The sequence below is a fragment of the Pempheris klunzingeri genome, chromosome 9 (assembly GCF_042242105.1).
Source record: "Pempheris klunzingeri isolate RE-2024b chromosome 9, fPemKlu1.hap1, whole genome shotgun sequence".
NCBI lineage: Eukaryota > Metazoa > Chordata > Actinopteri > Acropomatiformes > Pempheridae > Pempheris > Pempheris klunzingeri.
In genome coordinates, this window is record NC_092020.1 from 3,779,323 (window position 1) to 3,789,303 (window position 9,981).

The following is a 9,981-nucleotide window of genomic DNA, read 5'->3' on the forward strand; positions in this document are numbered from 1 at the left end:
CCTGCACAGAACAACATTTTTCCACATTGTAACTGAAAACAAATACACTTGCCCCCCTCGTGGGCTTTGGCGTGAGGTTAGAAGCAACGGCGTTGACAGAGAAAGGTGTGCCCCAGCTCAGCTTTTCAAATATGAAGTTGTGCTTTCAGTTTATAGTTTATTTTAGTTTGTTTGATCTGTTTTTACACTTCAGCTGATGTCGCTGTATCATGTCACTGCTTTTAGAGCTGTGGAGTGTTCTTCACAGCCAGGTAAACATACGATGGTGATTATAACCTCCACATTAATGGACATTTTCTACTCAACTGACTAGAGGTGAGAGGAAATGAGACAAATGGTGTACAAGGTGCTTTATCTTGTTTCCAGCACCTTGTAACCGCCTCTTTGCTTTCAAGAAAAATATACTTCTCTAGTCCCATATGCCACTTTTACCTTTGCCGTCCATGAATTACTCCTTTTCCATCCTTCCTCACCTTGCTTCCTCGTATGCGGATTATGTGGATGTTACCGGTGTGTTTGTTGTGTACACAAAGTACCTAAAGGAGGAAGTGTTTTTAGGTTGGGAGAAATCCTCGTCTGTCACTCACATCTCTCTCGACACACACAAACACACAGATACAAACACAGGAATTTTGCTGGACTGACTTTCTGTCTGAGCTCTGTGTTTGTGTAAACACCACAGGAGCAAACACACTGTGACAGCTTGTGATCCCATGAGAGCACCCTGCTGTTTATGTAGTCTTTGAATCCTGTGATTGGCTGCTGCTACTTTACTTTGCCTTGATTTGTCTTACGAAAGGCTACAAGTAACAATAATCTTTCAATTCACTTTTTAGTCTATAAATGTCAGAGAAAAGTGACAAACGCCCTTCACAAGCTGCTAGATCAATTGATGAGAGGGAACCAAAAACCAAAACGGTGAAGTTGCAGGTCATGAAATCAAAACTCTCTAAACATTATTCATTATGAATGACACTCTTCACTTTACAAGTCTACTAATAGAAAAATATTGATTAGTCCAGCTTTAAAATTGTTGCTGGTTAGTTTTCTGTTCATCAGTTGATCAATTATTGGTCTCAAAAGGTTGTTTTTGCTCACTTTTTGACTGTCAGAGCTTGCTGCGTGGAGTTACGTCAGTTCAGAAATCAAGCTTGGTAAGATTAATGAGAGGCTGGTATGAGCTTGAATGGTAGGAGCTTCTCAGCCAGATGGAGCAGCACTTTAATAAAGGTTCTGTTTCCACAGTCGGCTCAGTGCGCTGTGAGAAGCAGAGCGTCAGGTGGGTGTGAGAGGGGAGAGGCTGTCCCCACAGAGATGCATTGCTGTGGTGGGATTGTCTCCTTTTCAGCCCAGCAGATATGATGAATCATAGCTATTGTCAGTATGTTTTGGAGCATATGGAAGATGTTGTGGACAAAACACTGATCTGCTATGGACTCCTACAGTTGCACCTAAAATCATTCAACCCCCATTGCAAATTAGGTGTAAAAATGAACAAACTTTCAGCTGTGTTCAATGAACTCAGACAAGAACAATTGAAATAGTCTTTTCCAAAATGCTCAAAATCATATAAATAAACCACAGAGGTTTTGGGATTCGGTTCTGTGGAGCAAGGAAACAAAACTGGAACTTTTCAGGTCTATGGATCAGCGGTATGTCTGGAGGAGGAAGAATGAGAAGAACACCCTGCCTACAGTGAAGCATGGTGGTAGCTTGGTGATGTGCTGGGGCTGCTTTGCTTCTCCTGGCACTGAGAACCTGCTGCAAGATGGATTCATTCAAGTATCAGGAAATCCTAGGAGAAAACATCATGCCGTCTGTGAGGAAGTTGAAGCTTGGGTGTCATTGGACTGAATAATTGGGTCGAATCATTTTGAGACTGCATTAGTCATTAAAAGTGGCATATTGTGTTGAATTTTAGAGAAACGACCTGTAATATTAGTGGTGTTGAACTGTTTCCATTGTTCTGATTGCTGCATTATTCTCACAGCTGAAGGTTTGTGAATTTTGCCAAAACACCTGATTTGCAATGAGGGTTGAATCATTTTAGGTAGAACTGTATGTAACACACTGAAATCTGCTGCATGTGCAGGACATCCCTTCTCTAATCTGTGTTTTTCCTCTAACAAGATGGTTGGAGTGCTCTGCATATCCACATTCCACTGAGAGACGTATGTAAAGAGAACCTGTGTGTTCGGAGGCATGAGTGCGCCTTCCCTTGTGTCTGCATCTGCCTCATCGAATTTGCTATTCATATACAAAAGTCACCAACGGCTCTGAGTAACAATTTAGCTTTTCATGACACAAATCTAAGTCTTCAGACTTGTGGAGGGTGTCTTTAAGAGTAAACAAGGATTTGAATTGTTACAAATTGAATTAAAACATGGTTTCGGTGGGTATGGGTTAGCAGGGCAAAAGAGCACAATTAAAATGCGGTTTGCTGTCGTCATCTAGCCAGTGGTCTGTGACCTGCCACATTTCCTATTATGTACGCTGTAATCTACATTTTCCCATAGCAAAAGCAGAGTGTGTGGAGGTAATTTGTCTCAAAAATGATAAAATTCTTAAAGGACTATTCCAGTGTTTTACAGCCTGGGTCTCTCTGTCATAGTTTTAGCAATCTAACTGTAATGTAATGCTGCCCTAGTTCAGATTTTAGATGCTAATGCTCAGTTGGAAGAGTCCGGTGGAGCCAAGGAAGGTTTGTTGTCAACACTACTTTTACACTTATTATATATAGTTTAAGCAACAAACATCAATACTCACCTTTATTTAAACATTCAAATAGCATCTTTTGATTGGACTATGGTTGAACTGTTAACTAGCTGTCTGTGGATTTCTTGGCCTCACTAGACTCTGTCGTAAAGCTGTTTCCAGTGGACTACTCCTGTCTATTGTCTCTTCAGTGCTTGCTAAATCCAGTGTTATTCTAACCAATTGGGAGACCAGCTGTGATAATAAGAGATATAAGGAGAGGGGATCTCCCTCGCATATAATTTTTATTTATACATATAAAGTTCATAAGTGCACTTATTTTGTTTGCTCTATCAGACTTTATGAGGAGTTTCTATAAAAAAGATTAGTGTGCAGACATGCTGACGCTCATACATAAGGTACATTATATTACTTAAAGTATGACATGTACAGTATATGCCCCATCATGCATGGGCTTTAAATCATGGATGATTATAGACCAACCCTCTAAAAAGTGGAATTCCCCCCTTTAACCCCTGTGAGATGAGGAGATCACTATGATTCATACGTCTGAGATATGTGCAGGGTATCCGTGTGTGCGCTCTTGTGGGCGTGCACATGTGCATTGTGTATAGGCAATGGTCACTCTCCGCACAGCTGTTTATATAGGGTTTCCGTGGAGATATACTGCACAACATTACTGCAAGGGACCATAGAGTGTCTATACATGTGTGTATGGACACTTAGAAATACGGTGCTTTCTTCTGTTGCAGAGGGTGACGAGTGAGTCTGCCTGGGGTGTTCATGCATACAGGTAACAACATTATCCTCACAGGGAAATTTCAGATTTATTGGAGCCAATTGGCAAACTTTAAGAGTCTTTGGCAGAATAAGACTTGTCTAACCTGTTATCGGTTTTTCTAAGTTGTTTGACAAGAGCATGATTCAGCACTGAAATATAATTTATGTTAATATATACAGGTATTGTAATTATAATATTTTTACCTCAGGGATAAATTCAGGTTAGCAGTTGAATGTGTGCAGATGTTACTGATAAAACGTGGTTCTGGTATGCATCCAGAAAAGTTTCTTGTTCTTGGAAGCCCATAATATCCACAGTGTGCAATGTGTCACCAGCTAGTTAAAAAGTTTGTACAGTGTATAATGTGAAAAATAGACTCTTTAAACAGCATCTGATTTAGGCTTTTGATATGAATTATATATTTCGAACTGTTCTGGTGAGTTGGCACTGCCATCACTCAGTTTTGCAGAAGGTGCTTCAGCTCTCACTTCCTTAGCATTGCATATTGAAACTTTATTTTTTTTAAGTTGGTTGGTTATGTAGTGTGGTGAAATGCCTTCATATTCCTCTAATGACCATCACTGCATATAACAACCCTCTAAAATGTCTACCATTACAGGTCTGCCTCCAGCTTTCATTTTTCAGGTTGTTATGTAGTGATGTGATGTGTAGTGATTTATTTAGTGTTTATTGATGGTCTAGTGTAACATTCATCTTTTGGAATTAATAAAATAAAACTTGCCCTTTCATTCTATTTGCCTTATGTTGTAACTTGTGAAACTACAGACTGGCCACCCATTTTTACTCATCCTATTATTGATGCATCATTACTGCATGCCCTTTTGCCTCTTTGTCAATCTTATGTTGCCTCATGTTGCCTTGAAAAAAGACGGTTTAAGTGATGATTGATTCTGGAAACAGGAAACTTGCATCAAACTAGGATTCCCTTGTTAATCCAGAAAAAAAAAAAAAGACACTAAATGCTTTTCTGTGTGGCCTAATTCATACTGCATTTATCTTATAGAAACCCCATTAACAATGATCATGTATTAATGAATTAGTAATGACCGTAAAGGCTGTTTGCTCTCAGGATATACTCTGCTCATCAGTGTTATGCTTAATAAACAGTAATGACATATGAAACTAATGTTGTATTTACAAAAACTAGAATGTTAAACTATTCATCGTAATACTAGGAGAGTGCCATGGGCAGCGCAGACCATCCTCTAGAAGAAGTTTTGCTCTACATGATGGTTAAATTCAGCTAGAAGACAGTGAGAATGTGTCCTAGTTTTCTGGTGAACAAATGAAGACAGCACTCTGCTCCGGTCAAAATCCCATTAACACGAAAAATCCCAAATGGAGACAAAGCAGCTCCTTTTCCTCTTTTGTGTGTGTGTGTGTGTGTGTGTGTGTGTGTGTGTGTGTGTGTGTGTGTGTGTGTGTGTGTGTGTGTGTGTGTGTGTGTGTGTGAAAGACTGTGGTTCTGTGTGTGTGTGTGTGTGTGTGTGTGTGTGTGTGTGTGTGTGTGAAAGACTGTGGTTCTGTGTGTGTGTGTGTGTGTGTGTGTGTGTGTGTGATGCATGCTTGCGCGTGTATGTGTTTGCAGGCATGTATGTGTGTTCTGTGTATATTACCCTTGTCTGTGCAACATCAGTGAAGCAGTGCTTCCACTTGCAGAATAGCATCTTTCTCAGTGTGTGAATACTTTTCTGTGAGGGAGACATAGCATTGTGGTGATCTCATAGGACTCAGGGCAGATAGGGGATCTGAATAATACTGACTGCACTGTAGGCCCTTTGTCTGGCAGCAGGCTGAGTCAAGCCCTCTGTGCCATCTCAGACCTGAATAAATCAGAGAGCTGAAGATGAAAAATGAGAGAGAGGGGAAGGACGTTTAGCAGACAGACACCCCCTGCATCTTGGTCGGCTCCGTCACCTGTGACCTTTGACCTGACTCCATCTTGAGAAATACCGTGATGCAACTGTTGCCACCTGGCCAGTTTAACTATTCCATGATCATCTAACCATCTCTCCGTTTTCTATACCTGCGTTTTTCATTCAGTGTCACCGGGAGGATCTGCGTGTCCCATAATGCATTGGGGAAAAACGGGAAAATCCCCTTGAGAGTTTGCAAGTGTTTTACAGTGTTAAACAGGCACATTTGATGATCAGCTATTGATCTGTGTTGGCTATCAGATACAATGGATTTGACATGACACAGAGGACGTATAGGATTACACAAAGGATGAATGTGACTTTATTTTAGGAGGAAACACTGTCACACTAAGAAAAACAATGGGAAAAGTGTCCTTTGTGTAAGGATATCATGAGCTCAATGCTTGTTGTCCTCCATGTCACATACTACATAATGAAATTATTTCTGTGGCGCACATCTTTGTTCACGATGCCCCACATCTGTCAGATTTGGCCATTATTGGGCTGATAACAAGTAATCTGAGTCCAGGGTGAAGCTTCCTAAAGCAATGCAAAAGCAAAGTGAATAAACATGGATGTCAGATGGGAAAATGAGCAGCATTGCTTTACTAACCTGACCTGTAACCGGGGCTGTGGAGTCTCTCTCACTGCTGAGATAGCAGCCCCCTGCATTCACCACGGCCTCCCAGATTACTCAACTGCAGAGAAGCCACGGGTAGCTGTGGGTGTATAATGTGCATGTGTGCATGAACATCAAAAGCCTCAATGCTCCACTGGTGCCCCTCAAAAGCCAGTTAATGCTTAAACAGGTGAGCAGGAGTGCACAAACCCATAATTCTCCCACTCTATCACTATGGAAACGCCCTGACCGCTTAAGAGGCCTAATGACTTTGGGTGGATTTCTCTCTCTGCGACAAGCTCATTAGAGCGGCCTAATTAGAAGGAGTAAGAATGCATGTTAAAGCTAATAATTTGTTATAGACATTGACTGCAGGATACACACTCACCCTGTTTAAGTTATGCCTACAAATATTTGCAGAGATAGGCTGGAAACTAATTGTGCTGTGGAATGCGTGCTCCAAATACTTGAGGTTTTGCCTAATTTAAGATCATGAAACGGTATTTTCAAGTAAGCAGTTAACTGAAGTATCGGTCTGTAAGTCAAAGTACCAACTAATTATTTTGGTCGACAACTAAGCCTAATTAATACCTATTGTATCAACAAAGACATTCAAAGCGTCGTCTACCCTGGACTATCTCCATCTCTAGTGTATTTACTATATTTGTGCATACACTTGTGACTATCATAGGGTGTGGGATCCATGCTGTGTTTTATGATGACCTGGAGCATCTTCCTGGGTACAATAAAAACAGTGGGGAGAGCGTGTTTTTCCCCCTCTGCCCGTAATTTGTACACCTTTACAACTCCTCCAAACCAAATAAGCTTTTCCACATGCTCCCCTCACCTGCTGGTCAACTTAAGTATGTTTTGTAGTATCTGACATATGTTGTGTGTTATTTATTATATGTGTTTGTTTAAAATGCCCACCACATAATTAATGTACACGTCAAAGCCATGAGAAAGGAATTCTCACCCACAATGGGACTACCTGCAGCAGCTAAATAAAGGTTTGCAATAATGGCATATTTAAGAGTTCCATTATGTTGTCGTCCCTTTGAAATACAGTCACAGAAGCAGTCACATTCAATTCTATCTAGCGTCGGATCTAGACAGTGCATTGAGAATGGGGTCACCGGAGACAGTAGTGTAAAAGCAGGAATGGGTCAGCTGACAGGAAGAGGAAACAGAAGGCCGGAGGTGATAAGTGATGTCATAAGTAGAGAGAGGAAGTCCATCTCTATAAGGGGCATATGGGGCATCCCCATACAGTTGGTCAGCCTATTAACTAATGTAGGACAGGAAAAGTGTTCTGTTGGCAGCTTGCAACATAACATTGAAATGAGTCTCTAAGGGTCTTCAGTAGGTAGTTTATCGGAACCAGCATGACCTTTAAGTGTCTCCTTTCATGATTTTCAGCTTCCTCTCTGTGTGTTTGACATAGTATGACACGCCTTTGCTACCTGGTGCTATCTGGGTGTCTGTCAGGGTGTCGGTTTCTCTTAGGAATTTAATAGTTAACCTGACCCAAATGAATAAAGGAAAGTGGAAACAAACTGTAAACCCAACACTGACATACCTCTTAAGTTGATATTGTGAACAGTTGCTTAGTAAAATGTCTCTGTCACTGCTAAATGCACCACTATGTTCACTAGCTAGTTGATAACTTTATCAACCGCTTGTTTGGTGCTGAGGAGGGTGCATACAGGGGATGCTCGCCACAGGCTGTATGAAAGAAGTGGACATAGCCACCGTGACGTCACTAATTGGTTTGTGGACCGCCGTTTTGAAGCCTTGAGTTTGGCTTTATGGCCGTCACCATCTTGGTTTCATAGTTGTTGCCATCTTGGTTTTTTGGAGCCAGATCCCACCTAAAGTGTTACCCTGTTTTATCGTCTGTTTCCCTCTAGATTTAACATCATGTAACATCATGCTGTATTGAAGAAGACTTGTGTCAGGAAATTATCTCTGTAAAACAAGAACTGTATTTTCGCTGTTAGTTCGTACCATTCATTTCCCAACACACAAGATAAACTCTCAGAGACAGAGATCTCAGTTCAAAGTTTTACTTGCAACAAGCAAAGAGTACAGGCAAAGATCTACATCTGCACTGAGCGGTCTCAGTGTCTTTCAAGCATATATGTAACATGTATAAGTAAAGTTCCTCCTCTCAGCAGTCCTCCGCTGCACCCTGCTCCCTCTCCTCCTTGCAGGTACGCTGACTTCTCACCGTTCAAGGTCTTTTCGAACTCTTCTTTATCTCAAGAATGCAAGCACAGTCTGATACATCCTACAGCAACACACATCTCTTTGGTCTGTGGAAAGGTCACAGCAACTATCACACAGTCCTGCATCAGGCTAAAGCTTCATGATAATAAAGCATAAATGTACTAACATAAAAATGTATTAGCATAAGCGTGTCTGCACATTTTCTATTTCCTAACAACTTGAAACTAGCGACTGAGACCATACGCCCACTAAGAAGGTCTTTACTGAGGTAATATCAAGTGACAAGTAGGGTCATTGTCTCATAGACTGAAATTAATTCGGAATTATTTTTGCAACCAGCAGAGTCGCCCCCTGCTGGCCAAGAGAAAGAATGCAAGTTTAAGGCACTTCTGCGTTTGCTTCACTTTTCAGGCCCGGAAGCTACGTCCACTTCTTTTACATAGTCTATGGTGTTTGCTGAAAACAGGTGCTTGCTGCATCTGGAAACAACAGTGAGAGCTTTGAGAGTGAACCAAAACAGAAGAGTTACGTGCGAAACCAAAACAATAACCTGAAAGATGCTAAAATGCTTAAAGTCAGGTGGTGATTCTCTGTGAGTTCATTTGAGTGAGCCCTTTCACATGTAGGTTATTTGATCCATTGTTAATATTAAAATACTAATTATAACAGCTTTAAAAACCTGCCGCAGTCATCAATATTAATTAGAATAACATTTTTTTTATCAGGTTGTGTACATCCACAACCTACCCTAAATGACTAATACACAGGCCAAGGCAGCAAAAGGACAGCTCACAGTTACAGTCATCATACTGATGTGTGTCATCTCCCCGATAAACCAATACTGTCTCTGTTTACCAATCATGGGCTGCACAGATATCGGTCTGTGAATGCCCAGACATGTTTAGCGCTGAGGAGAGGAGAGCCGTCAGACTCTGGAAATGCCTGGAATCTGAGGAGTAGAGTGGGAGGAGATTTCATCATGATAGGGCGCAGGCTGGTGAGAGACGACGTTGTTGGCACAGCTCATAATGCAATTAAAAACCTCAAGTACATCTGGCCTTCTGGCTTACCTCAGCTTTGTTAGCGTGTGTTGGCTACACGCACCTTAGTGATTTATGTAGAATGATAGTTTGGTGGGTTTTTTTTACTACAGATGTGACATCCACTTTTTTCATCTGTGTTATGATTCAGCTATTTCCTTTAAACATGCGTGTCCCAGCTTTGATGACTGAGCTGGATGGTGGTATTTAGACAACCCTCACATTGACGATAACATTCTCTTAACTGAAAAACCTCTCCTGTGACTCACTTAATATGAGATAAGATTGTGCTTTTTCACAAAACAAACGCCTCTCTTTGGCTTTCAGAAGTTGCTGGTTCATATTGTTTAGCTGGCTTTAGTGATGAGCCAAAGAAAGACTCCCACACTGTGTTTCTGGACACCTCAAAGTCTTCAACCTGCAGCGCTCTTTCATGTCAGATCAGGTTGGACTGTTGGCTGTATATCCAACATGTCCAAAGACAACAAGGAAGGGGAGACTTCCAAGAAAAACGCAGCAGTTTTCATTAGATGCTGATCTCTTGCGGAGTCACAGATGGTACAGTCGTTTGAGTTTCTCACAGCAGCTCCGTCCAGTAGGACTTACTTCTTTATGGGTAAAACTAGGGTTTCTATTGTGGACTTCATTAGTGGTACTCAC